This window comes from Plecotus auritus, assembly GCF_963455305.1.
Source record: "Plecotus auritus genome assembly, chromosome: 1".
Taxonomy (NCBI): domain Eukaryota; kingdom Metazoa; phylum Chordata; class Mammalia; order Chiroptera; family Vespertilionidae; genus Plecotus; species Plecotus auritus.
In genome coordinates, this window is record NC_137770.1 from 89,310,802 (window position 1) to 89,324,399 (window position 13,598).

Genomic DNA, 13,598 nt, shown 5'->3' on the forward strand with positions numbered 1-13,598 from the left:
CAGCCTGAAAAAGTGGTTTTAAAGTTAAAATGATAACCTGGGCCCTGGCTGGTTTGGCTCAGTGGATAGAGCATTAGCCTGTGGACTGAAGGGTCCAGGGTTTGATTCCGGTCAAGGACATATGCCAGGGTTGCAGGATAAGTCTCCAGTGGGGGGCTTGCAGGAGGCAGCCAATCAGTGATTTTCTCTCATCATTGATGTTTCTATCTCTCTCTCCCTCTCCCTTCCTCTCTGAAATCAATAAAAATAAATATATTTTAAAAATAAAACAAGGATCTCTGCTCCTCCTGTTCATCAGACAGCCTCTCCTCCTGCACAGTGCCAGCAGCCAGAACCCTGAGACATGATGGTGAAGGTCGGAGTTGGCCACATTGGGCGGCTGTTCACCAGGGCTGATTTTAACTCTGGCAAAGCAGATGTTGTCACCATCAATGACCCCTTCATTGACCTCAACTACATGGTCTACATGTTCCAGTATGATTCTACTGATGGCAAGTTCAAAGGCACAGTCAAGGCTGAGAACAGGAAGCTTGTCATCAATGGGAAGTCCATCTCCATCTTCTAGGAGCAAGATCCCACTAACATCAAATGGGGTGATGCTGGTGCTGAGTTTGTTGTGGAGTCCACTGGTGTCTTCACTACCATGGAGAAGGCTGGGGCTCACTTGAAGGGCGGAGCCAAGAGAGTCATCATCTCTGCCCCTTCTGCGGATACCCCCATGTTTGTGATGGGTGTGAACCATGACAAGTATGACAACTCTCTCAAGATTGTCAGTAATGTCTCCTGCACCACCAACTGCTTGGCCCCCCTGGCCAAGGTCATCCATGACAACTTCGGCATCGTGGAGGGACTCATGACCAGTCCATGCCATTACCGCCACCCAGAAGACCGTGGATGGCCTCTCTGGGAAGCTGTGGTGTGATGGCCGAGGGGCTGCCCAGAACATCATCCCTGCTTCTACTGGCGCTGCCAAGGCTGTGGGCAAGGCCATCCTGAGCTGAATGGGAAGCTCACTGGCATGGCCTTCCGTGTCCCCACCCCCAATGTGTCGGTTGTGGATCTGACCTGCTGCCTGGAGAGAGCTGCCAAATACGATGATACCAAGAAGGTAGTGAAGCAGGCATCAGAGGGCCCCCTCAAGGGCATCCTGGGCTATACTGAGGACCAGGTTGTCTCCTGAGACTTTAACAGGGACACCCACTCCTCCACCTTTGATGCTGGGGCTGGCATTGCCCTCAATGAACACTTTGTCAAGCTCGTTTCCTGGTATGACAATGAATTTGGCTACAGCAACAGGGTGGTAGAACTTATGGTCCACATGGCCTCCAAGGAGTAACAGCCCCCTGGATCACCAGCCCCATCAAGAGGAAGAGAGGCCCTCAGCTGCTGGAGAGTCCTTGCCCCAGATTGATCCCCCAACACACTGAGAATCTCCTGACCACTGTTTCCATCCCAGACCTCCTGAAGAAGGGGTGGGGCATAGGGAGCCCTACTTTGTTGTGCACCATCAATAAAGTTCACTGTACCCAGCCAAAAATAAATAAATAAATAAATAAATCTATATAATAAAGAGCCAGGGTCTAAGGAGCTTTACAACTGAAGGCTAGACCAGACTAGAAGTCAGTGCTGGGTTGCTGTGGCGACTCAGCACTAACTGGGGCCACTGCCAGTGCTGGGATCCAACACTGACTGTCTAGGGGGCTGTAGATCAGGCCCGGAGAGAGGCCTGCAGAGAGAGAGGCAGGGTCTGATCTGTAGCCTCTGTGGCAGCTGTTGATTAGAACTTGCCTCTCTTTCTCTCCCGGACTGGCCAACAGCCTCACCTCCATTTCTCTCCAGGCCTCCACTGGGGCTGCTGGTCAGCCCTGCCTTTCTGATCAGGCCCCATTGATAGGCCCAAAGATGCTGACTGGCATAGAAACTGATCAATCAGAACAAAATCTGGATCAACTGTGAGGAGCTAATGGCTGCCTAAGGGGCGGAGCTTTTGACGCTGACTGGCATAGAGACTGACCAATCAGAACCAAATTGGCTGGCAGAGGAGGGCAGTTAGGGGTGATCAGGCAGGCAGGCAGGCAGAGGGGTTAGGGGCAATCAGGCAGGCATGCAAGTGAGTGGTTAGGAACCAGCGGTCCTGGATTGTGAGAGGGATGTCTGACCACTGGTCAGACATTCCCCGAGGCGTCCCTGATTGGAGTGGGTGCAGGCTGCACTGAGGGAATGCCCCCCTCCACGCATGAATTGCATGCACCAGGCCTCTGGTCTTACCTAATAAAAGAGAAACATGCAAATTAACCATCACTCTGCTACGCCCACAGCCAATCAGAGTGAGTATGCAAATTAACCCAACAAAGATGGAGGTTAATTTGCATATGCAGGTGCAGAGCGGTGTGAAGCCTGCTATGAGGGGAAGGGGGGTGGCAGAGGGAGCTACTGGAGTGGTGCTCCAGACAGAAGCGAGGATGTGCTGGCTCCGGGCGGCCTGGAAGTGGGGATGTGCTGGCTGCCAGGCCCCAGGCCGCCGGGGAGCGGGGACATGCTGGCTCCTGGGTGGCCGGGGAGCGGGGACATGCCGGCTCCCTTCCAGGTGGCCGGGGAGCGGGGACTTGCCAGCTCCCGGGCGGCTGGGAGTGAAGCCAGGGGCCTATTCTTGCACGAATATCATGCAATGGGCCTCTAGTAAATGAATAAAATAAAATTATATCCTGGAATGGCTCTCAGATTCTGGTAATTTATGACACCTCACTGGAAAGTTACAGAGGTGCTTTTTTCCAAAGTATGGGATCTTTTTTTATATAAAGGCACTAGTCCTATTCATGAGGACTTCACCTTCATAATTTAATTTCCAAAGACCCCCACCTCTAAATACCAACACGCTGGGTGTTAGGATTTAACATATAAAATGGGAGTACACAAATATTTAGTCTATAGCACTTTGTTAACACATCTTACAAGTTTTGGGCATCAGGATTTTGATTTGTTTTGTTTTTATTTACTCTTGTTGTTTTTCAAATTATTTATTTTCAGTTCATCATAGATAAGTTTTCACCTTTGTAATATAGACCCAAATGTAGCAATGCATTCTTATGCCCATGTACTGATACATCTAGGCTAAAGCATGCGCACCTATTTGCTAATGACCTCCTAATTAATTGTGCAGATTGTCAGTATGCTTGCTTATGACAAATGATGATGAATATAGATTCAGAACATACCAAATCTGATTTGACTACTATACTACTGCATTGAGTACTATCTTATATAATAAAATCCCAGTGACCAAACTGCAGAACTACCAGAACGACCAGTCGACCAGTCGCTATGATGCGCCCTGACCACCAGGGAGCAGACGCTCAATGCAGGAGCTGCCCCCTGGTGGTCAGTGCCGCTCCGCTGACCGGGATGAGTGGCACTCCCACAGTGGGAGCAGCCACCCAGAGGGCAGGTCCACAGCGGCTCAGTTGATTGGATGAGCAGCGCTCCCACAGCGGGCCAATCCCCACAGGCCATGCCCCCCACCAGTGCACAAATCTTATGCACCGGGCCTCTAGTCTGTAGATAAAGGCAATGGTAATGTATGCCAGGTCTGTACCATATGAACACTTTGTTTTTTGTAAGGATTTATAGTTTGTTCCTGAAATGGAATAAAAGCCAGGCATCATATGATTGCTCTATAAGGCAAAGCACTATCATTCTTTACTAATTCTGGTTAAGCATTTATTTTTTTTTCTGAAAAAATGTCAGGTAAGCTCAAGAGCTATCGTGATTCAAAGATCCTTAGAATCATCAAAGTGGCTTGAAAAGTAATCATATTTTAGAACCATAATTTTTATTGCATTCATAGTGATTATTGGCAGGCATAATCTTACATTTAGTATTATCTGAGATAAAATAGTATATTGTCATAAAAATTATTGTTCTTAAGAAATAATGTAGTTTCCAAAAAAACATTTTTAACTAGGTCCAAAGAAACTAAGCTTAAAAAACTAAAAAAACACAAAAAACATAATATTGCTATTTCATAACACTGTGAATATTAGTGTTTTGTCATGAACAGTGGTAGGCAGAATTCATTGGGAAGCTAGGACAGAAAAAGGTAAACTGTGTGATATTCAGACAAGAAAAGAAAATCAAATACAATGTTGAATGGTTAAAATGAGTTTGAAATTCAGGGTCTCAAGCTAAGATAGAGAGAAAACCTGAGATGCTAAATCAATGAATCAGAATCTGTGTCCAAAGATAAAGACTGGGCAAATATCTAGTCAGAAACAGAGTCTATGTACTATTAAGACTTCAGAATCAAGAAATCTTGATTAGATATAAAAAATAAATCACAAAAACATGAATCAGATTATTATTAAACCCTTTAACATCTCTCCATTATACTTAGTATTCTAAATCTAAATTTCTTACTGTATCCATCAGGGTTTGGTTAGAAGAACAGAAACCACTCTAGAATTCCTTCTGAAAGGATTTAATTTAGGAATTAGGGAATTGTATAACTACTAGAGGCCTGGGGCATGAAATTTGTGCACAGGGTCGGGGGGTGTCCCTCAGCCCAGCCTGCACCCTCTACAATCTGGGACCCCTCGAGACATGTCTGACTGCCCATTTAGGCCTGATCCCAGTGGGTCACCACCAACTGCCCAGTGGGATCGGGCCTAAATGGGCAGTTGGACATCCCTTTCACAATACAGGACTGCTGGCTCCCAACCGCTCACCTGCCTGCCTGCCTGATTGCCCCTAACCGCTTCTGCCTGCCAGCCTGATCACCCCCTAACCACTCCCCTGCCAGCCTGATTGACGCCTAACTGCTCCCTTACCAGCCCGATTGCCCCTAACTGCCTTCCCCTGCCAGCCTGGTCACCCCTAACTGCCCTCCCCTGCAGGCCTGGTCGCCCCCCAACTGCCCTCCCCTGCATGCCTGGTCACCCCTAACTGCCCTCCCCTACAGGCCTTGTCCCTCCCAACTGCCCTCCCCTGCAGGCCTGGTCACCCCCAACTGCCCTCCCCTGCAACCTGGTCACCCCCAACTGCCCTCCCCTACAGGCCTGATTGCCCACAACTGCCCTCCCCTGCTGGCCATCTTGTGGTGGCCATCTTGTGTCCACATGGAGATGGCCATCTTTGACCACATGGGGGCAGCCATCTTGTGTTTTGGACTGACAGTCAATTTGCATATTAGGCTTTTATTATATAAGATTGTAAGAGCTTAAGTAGCAAGGATCCAGGGAGCTGCCATCAACGGATGGGGCTGACCCCAAAGCATGGCACACTGATGTTCACAAGAATCTTTGTTCATTGCTATAAGCACAATACACTTAATTTTTTTTAATACTGATCTTGCATCCTGAGAAGTTGCTAAACATGTTAATTAGTTCTAGCAGTTATTTTTGGATTTTCTTTATACAGCATTATATCATCTGAAAATAAAGACAGTTTCATTTCTCCTTTCCAATCTGTGTGCCTTTGGCCGCCTCTCCCTGTTTTTCCTTTTTGTTTTTTAGCCTTCTGAGTCAGCCAACTTTTTCTAGAAAGGTCAGGTAGCAAATAGTTAAGTTTAGCCACTCATACATTCTCAATTATACATACTCAAATCTGTTATATCAAGACACCAGTTCTATTTTTTTTAAATAAATCTTTATGCAGATTATTAAAATTGTTTCTCCTTTTTCCCCCCATAGCTCCCCTCCACCCGGTTCCCACCCCACCTTCTGCCCTTACCTCCCCGCCACTGTCCTCATCCATAGGTGTATGATTTTTGTCCAGTCTCTTCCTGAATGCCCCCCATACCCCTTTCCCCCTGAGAATTATCAGTCCACTCCCTTTCTATGCCCCGGATTCTATTATATTCACCAGATTATTCTGTTCTTCAGGTTTTTAATTCACTTGATTTTTAGGTTCACTTGTTGATAGATATGTATTTGTTGTTCATAATTTTTATCTTTATTTTTTCTTCTTCCTCTTCTTTAAGAATACCTTTCAGCATTTCATATAATACTGGTTTGGTGGTGATGAACTCCTTTAGCTTTTTCTTATCTGTGAAGCTCTTTATCTGCCCTTCAATTCTGAATGATAGCTTTGCTGGGTAGAGTAATCTTGGTTGTAGGTTCTTGCTATTCATCACTTTGAAAATTTCTTGCCACTCCCGTCTGGCCTGCATAGTTTCTGTTAAGAAATCAGCTGACAATCGTATGGGTTCTCCCTTGTAGGTAACTAACTGTTTTTCTCTTGCTGCTTTTAAGATTCTCTCTTTGTCTTTTGCTCTTGGCATTTTAATTATGATGTGTCTTGGTGTGGTCCTCTTTGGATTCCTTTTGTTTGGGGTTCTGTGTGCTTCCTGGACTTGTAAGTCTATTTCTTTCACCAGGTGGGGGAAGTTTTCGGTCATTATTTCTTCAAATAGGTTTTCAGTATCTTGCTCTCTCTCTTCTTCTGGCACCCCCATAATTCTGATGTTGGTACGCTTGAAGTTGTCCCAGAGTCTTCTTACACTATCTTCAACCTTTTGGACTCTTTCCTCTTTTTGCTTTTTCGGTTGAGTGCTTTTTGCTTCTTTGTATTTCAATTCTCTGACTTGATTCTTGTGTTCCTCTAGTCTGCCGTTGGGTCTCTGCACAACACTTTCCATTTCAGTCAGTGTATGTTCAATCTCCAGCTGGTCCCTTTTCATATCTTCAAGGGTCTCGTTATATCTATCGGCCTTTTCTGGGACATTCCTGAAAAGCCTATAACCGTGGTTTTGAACTCTATATCCAGTCGTCCATTTTCCTCCATTTCTTTCGCTTGTGATCTGTTTCTTTGACGCCACATTTTCACTGCTTCCCTGAGTTGGTAGGGTAGATTTGTGTGCTAGGTTTCCTATATGGCCCAGTGGGTCTGCCTCCCCAGTTAACCTGAGGTGGACACTCTTGGTGCACCCCTTTGTGGACTGTGTTTACAGCCTTGTTGTAGTTAAGTCTTGATTGTTGTTGGTATCACTGGGAGGAATTGACCTCCAGGCCAGTTGGCTGTAAGGATCAGCTGTGTCTATGCTGGGAGAAGTTCGGTGCTGGAGACAGCCTTATAGGATTAGGCTTGCCAAATTGCAATAGCCTCTGTCCTCAGCTTGGATGGGGTGGAGTCTCAGGGTGGAGCAGACAGTTTTGGCTTCCAGTCAGCGTTGCCCTTGCGCGCGTGCGCGCCTACAGACCTCTGCCTTCCCTGGCTCCCGAGTCTCCGCCCGAGAGTCCAGATTCCCCCCACAAGAGCGTGGGTCCCCAGGGGCTCACCTGGAACTGGGGTTCAGTGCAGTCAGAAATGGGGCTCTGTGCAGTCAGGAGTTTCTGACTCCCTTCCACTAGGGAAAGTCTGTGGCAACCTCCACAGCCTTTGTGCGCACTGGCATGCACGCGCCTGCAGACCTCTGCCTTCCCCGGCTCCCAAGTCTCTGCCCAAGAGTCCAGATTCCCCCCCGTAAGAGCGCGGGTCCCCAGGGGCTCGCCTGGACTGGGGTTCATTGCAGTCAGAATTGGGGTTCAGTGCAGCCAGGAGCTTCGGACTCCCTTCTGCTAGGGAAAGCCTGTGGCAACCTCCACAGCCTTTGTGCACACTGGCACGAGCACCTCCAGAACCCTGCCTGCCGGGGCTCCCCCGCGTCTCCCCCGGGTCTCCGAGTATCCAGGTGCCTTTCTCTCTACCCGACAGTCCAGAACCCCACCCCCCCGCATGAGCCTGGGTCCACGGGGCCCCGCCCGGGACTGGGCCACAGCGCAGTCAGAACCGGGTTCAGTGCGGTCGGGGGCCTCCTTCCCCCTTCCGCCAGAGAAAGTCAGCCAGGCTCTCAGCCACCCTTCCTCTCTGCGCACACAAAGCCCTTTTCCCGTACCTCCAATTCTCCGTGAGCCTCTCTTTCCCTCCAGCTGCAGAACCCTCACTCAGCCAGCTTTCCCGCAGTTCTGGACGGTGCCCGCTCTGTCCTCCAGCTGCAGCCCTGAAACCGTTGTGCGAGGCAGCAGCCCAGGCGCTTACCTACGCCGCCATCTTGGCCTCTCAAGAAGCGAGTTCTAGATAACACAAGACACACATAAAAAAACAATTTACAAACACAGTGACTAACCAGATTGGGTTTATGGGATATAGTTAACTAACCCCTAACTTATTGCACTGACTAAAGCCTCTTTAAATGCTGAATGAATGAAAGTGGAAAGAGTAAACATCCTTGTTCCTGATCTTAAAAGGAAAAAATTTATTCTTTCACTATTAAATATGGTGTTAGTTGTAGGGTTTGTTTGTTGTTGTTGTTGTTCTTGTTGTTGTTGTTGTTGTTGTTGTTTCAGATTTCCAACATCTTGTTCCTCTATCTTTTTCTCTTTCTATGTTCAAGATTTTCTCTTTGTCTTTCAAAAGTTTTATTTTGAAGCATGTATTACTTTGTCTTTATTCTTTCTAAGGATCATCTAGCTGCTTAGAACTCTATGTAAACATTTTTCAACAAATTATAGAAGTTTTTGGCCATTGTTTCATCTAATATTTTTCTGCTCTTTTTATTCCTTTCCTTTTCTGCATTTTCATTGTATAAATGCTGGTATACATAATACTGTCCCACCGATCCCTTACTCTCTGTTCATTTTCCTTGAATGTTTTTCTTTCTATTTTGCAGTTGGATCATTTCTACTGATCTAGCCTCAAGATAATTGATTCTTTCTTCTGCCATCTCAAATCCGCTGTTGTGTCCCTCAAGTAAAATTTTCATATTAGTTATTGCCCTCTTCAAATCCATAACTTCCTTTTTTGTCATTTTTAATCTTTTTTATCAAGGTCTTTATTGAACAAGTGTCATCATACTGTCCTTTCTTTTAACTTCTTCTTCTTTAGTTTTTCTAACATCTATACTAACAAAAGGATAATATGCAAATTGGTCATGACGCCCTCACAGTAACAACTGAACAGCAGGCTGCATGGGGCAACAAGGCCGGCAGGGGGTTTAGCGAGGGACAACCAAACAACTGGCCAGCAGCCTGTGTGGGGCGACGAGGCTGGCAGGGGGGTTAGCGAGGGGCGACCAAATGACTAACCAGCAGCCTACGTGGGGTGACCAGGCTGGCAGGGTAGTTAGCGAGGGATGACCAAATGATTGACCAGCAGATTGTGTGGGGCGACCAGGCCGGCAGGCGGGTTAGCGAGGGGTGACCTGGCTGGCAGAGGGGGGCAGTGAGGGGCAAAACCAGCAGTTGGACATCCCCCGAGGGGTCCTGGATTGGAGAGGGTCCAGGTTGGGCTGAGGGGACCCCTCCCCCATGCACAAATTTCATGCACCGGGCCTCTAGTCCTATATAATAAAAGGCTAATATGCAAATAGACCAAATGGTGGAACAACCAAACAACTGGTCACTATGACGTGCACTGACCACCAGGGGGCGTGCATGGAACATGGCGAGCATCAGCAGCAGGCAGCAAAGTGTGGAACCTGGTGAGCATCAGCCACGGTGGAATGGTGGAGAGGTGAGCAGGGGCACCAGCGCAAGGCAGGGCACCGGTTGCTGTCATCTGGGCAAGCCTCTGGTGGTTACTGAAAATTCTTTGCTCCCGTGGGCCATGGTCCTGCCCAGTGCTCACACCTGCTGCCAGCACCGGCCCTACTCACACCCGCTGCCAGCGCCAGAGCCACCTCTTGCACCTGCTGCCAGCGATAGCCCTGCTTGCACCCACTGTCGGTGCTGGCCCTGCTCGCACCCACAGCTGGTGCTGGAGCTGCCACTCATACCCACTGCTCGCACCCAGCACTGGTCCCAATTGCTCGGTGCTGTCAGTGGGTGTGAGTAGTGGCTGCCTGCCCCAAATCACCCCTGAGGGCTTCTCCATCTCCCCCTGCTCCTGAGAGATGATCGGGGCAGCAGTCACTGCTCTCACCTGCTGACAGCACCAGCCCCAATCACTCCACGCTGTCAGTGGGTGTGAGTGGGGCTGGCACCGTCAGCGTGTGGGAGCAGAGGCTGCAGAAGCAGGGCTGCCTGCAGACAAGGGCCTGGGGCCACAGCAGGAGGGGACAGGCAGGGGTGCAGAGCATGGGCCGAGACCCACCCCTGTGCCCACCTCAGCCTTGCGGCCCACAGTTCCTTTCAAGGTGCACGAATTCATGCACCTTGTAATTATAATTACCTAGTAATTATAATTCCTTTGAAATCTTTGTCTTCTAAATTCAACATCTGGGCTAACTCACAGTCTCTAATTGTGTCTGTTTTCCTGATTCTCAGTTAATACTTTCTCACAACTTTTGATTGATATTGAACATTTTAGATAATATATTGTAGACACTCCAAATTCTGATACTTCCCTCCTGAGGGTTGTCGTTGCTGCTATTTTGTTTGTTTAATTACTTGCCTGGACTAAATCTGTGGAATATGTCTCACTTGTGTGTCACTGCCGATGTCTATACTCAGAGATTTTTTAAATTCTTGTTTTAATTTTAAGATTGGCTTCCTAAAAGTGGCTGTAGTAATTTTTTCAACCATCAGAATGTAGAGAGCTCTGTATCTGCATAGATTATGGTCAGCCAGTTATTGGTCTTAATCCAAGCAAAGCTTCTACCCTCTGCCCAAGGGTGTGTGTGCAGGTTGGGAAGTACATTAAAAACTCAGCAGTTTTCAGGTATGCTCCAGTTTTACTTTCCATCAGTCCCTCTTGTGTCTTACTTGTGCATGAACACAGCTTCCCAGACCATGTATGTATGGTATGGGAAAAGGCTGCATTCTGTTCAGTCTTCCATGAATATTTACACAGACTTCCAGTTAGTCAGAGCTGACAGAGAGAGTTTATCAAGCCCTCCTATGGCTACCTCATTTCCTGGGTGTCCTTGTTAAATTTCTGTCTAGGTCACTGCCTGTTGCTTACTGCAGTCAGAATGACAGCCTCGAGCTAGCTAAGCTGTTGGCCTTCCCTGGTGGCTTGTCATCAAGATCACTACTTTTACTGACAATGCTGCTGAATAGGGGTTTTTCACCCAGACTTCATATCAAGGGAGACTCCTCCCAAGTAAAGCATCTGGTTTTACTAGCCTTCTCTACTGTAGTAGAATAACTCTGCCATTCAAACTGGAAATAGCCCTGGGCAGGAATTCCACTGCTCCGCCCTGATCTTACCTGAAGTTCAGTTATTTCTCATGAATTAACACTTCTCACTGTGTTGCATGCTTTTGGTAGATTTCAGAGTTCCCAGGTGGTTGTGTTTTCACTATATGTTTATTATAATTGCTTTTTAGGAAAGAACTTGCTGACCTCGTGTTGCCATACTAAAAGTTCTAACTCAGGCATGACTTTTCAATCTAAAGTCAAGAGCTATTCTATCTTCATGATACTTTTAAGCAAAGTACTGCCACATTTATAAATTTGTCTTCCTTTAAATGAGATTCTTAGAGGAAGAATTTCTACTTTCATTACCCAGTTAAATGAGAACAACTCAGTGGCAAAAACAAGTACCAATTAGCTAAATGAAAAATTCAAGCTGTGAATTTATCGTCAAGGCAAACTGCTATGATATGAAGGGCAACAATGGGATGTAAAATATACAAGCAAAACAAAATAGACCTGGAGGTTGGACCTTCCAATGTTGTTTATTATAAATTACAGATTGATTGATTGATTGATTTTTATAGACATATATAGATAATACTAGAGGCCCGGTGCATGGATTCATACACTGGTGGGGTCCCCCAGCCTGGCCTGTGGGAATTGGGCCAAAACCAGCTCTCCAACATCCCCCAAGGGGTCCCAAATTGTGAGAGGGCACAGGCCAAGCCAAGGGACCCCACTGGTGCACAATCAGGGCCAGGGAGGGACTGTGGGATGGTTCCAGAGCATGTCCGGCCTGTCTCACCCAGTTCCCATCAGCCGGACCCCAACAGCAAGCTAAACTACTGGTCAGAGCGTCTGCCTCCTGTTGGTCAGTGTACATCATAGCGACTGGTCAAACATTTGAACGAACGGCTGGACACTTAGCATATAAGGCTTTTATTATATAGGATATATTATATATATGTATATTTATAATATGTAATTATAGAATTTATTTAGATTGCAGCTTGTACTGAATGCAGATCATTGAATTAATTTGAGTAAGTTAATCTAAACATATATGGCAATTTTATTTATTAAACTAGTGGCCTGGTGCACGAAATTCATGCATGGGGAAAGGGGGAGTTCCCTCAGCCCAGCCTGCACCCTCTCCAATCAGGGACCGCTGGCTCCTAACTGCTCACTTGCCTTCCTGCCTGCGTGATTGCCCCTAACTGCCTCTGCTTGCCTGATTGCCCCTAACCCCTCTGCTTGCCTGCCTGATTGCCCCTAACCTCTATGCCTGCCTGCGTGATCACCCCTAATTGCCCTCTCATGCCGACCTGATCTCGCCCCAAACTGCCCTCCCCTGCAGGCCTGATCTCACCCCCAACTTCCCTCCCTTGCCAGCCTGATTGGCCCTAACTGCCTCTGCCTTGGCCCCCACCACCATGGCTTTGTCTGGAAGGAAGATGGCCGGTCAACCCGGTCTAATTAGCATATTATCCTTTTATCAGTATTGATAGATTATATAGGATAGGATTGCTTAAATGGGGGGGGGGGGGTCTTTTTCTGCAGGAGGAGATGCTCTTGGCAGACAAAAATACATAATCCCTATATCTGGACTGATAGCCAGCCATATGCACTATACTGCCAAACCGGTCATTAAAAAATTGAACCACTTTCTTACACCTTACACCAAACAGTTGTTGTCCTTAAAACCCCTCCTCAGCCCCCAACTTAGGTTCTGCCTTTGCAGGTCACCCAGATTAGATTCTGATTGGTTGGTTTATATGCCAGTCAGTGTCAAAAGCTCGTCCTCCTAGACAGCCATTGGCTCCTCACAGTTCACCCAGATTTTGGTTCTGATTGGTCAGTTTCTATGCCAGTCAGCATGTCCAGGCCTATCTCTAGGCCTGATCAGAGAGGTGGGGCTGATCAGCAGCCCCCACAGAGGCCCAGAGAGAAAAAGAGGTGTGACTGCTGGCCAGGCCTGGAGAGAAAGAGAGAGGCATGGGTTGATCAACAGCTGCTGTGGAGGCTACAGATCAGGCCCTGCTTCTCTCTCCAAACCTCTCTCCGGGCCTGATCTGCAGCCCCCTCGCCATGGCACCCCAGCACTGACTGCAGGACTGACTTTTGGTCGGTCAAGCCTTCAACCCAGCACTGACTGCAGGACTGACTTTTGGTCATTTTGGACGTTATGGACCCTGGGTTTTTATATATTAGGGTAGTTATCAAATTTAACCCTATAACTTGAGAATATAACATGTTTCAGAATAGTTGTGTGTGTTTAACATATCTGATATTCATCTACCATAATAAAAATACTGCTGGTAAGAAGTGGACAAATTTTCAAGAACATTAAAGATATTTAGCAATTTAATTTTAAAAATCCAAAACAATTAAAAGCAGAGGGAAAAACGCAATTTTTAAAATCTATTATTACTAAATATTGCCAAAGATGTATAAAATTATGAAAAGTCTACTTTGGTGGGAAAATAAACTATTACAGCCACTTTGTAGAACAATTCAGTATTATCTAATGAAGTTTTTGAAAATTCAGTC

At 46.9% G+C, this 13,598-nt stretch overlaps 1 pseudogene across 1 annotated transcript; it reads left to right on the forward strand.

Moving 5' to 3' along the window:
* Positions 1-346: 346 nt before the first annotated feature.
* On the forward strand, positions 347-1,336 carry LOC308253199 (glyceraldehyde-3-phosphate dehydrogenase-like; annotated as a pseudogene). Its single transcript has one exon. The product of its transcript is annotated as a glyceraldehyde-3-phosphate dehydrogenase-like (transcript).
* The last annotated feature ends 12,262 nt before the right edge of the window (positions 1,337-13,598 follow it).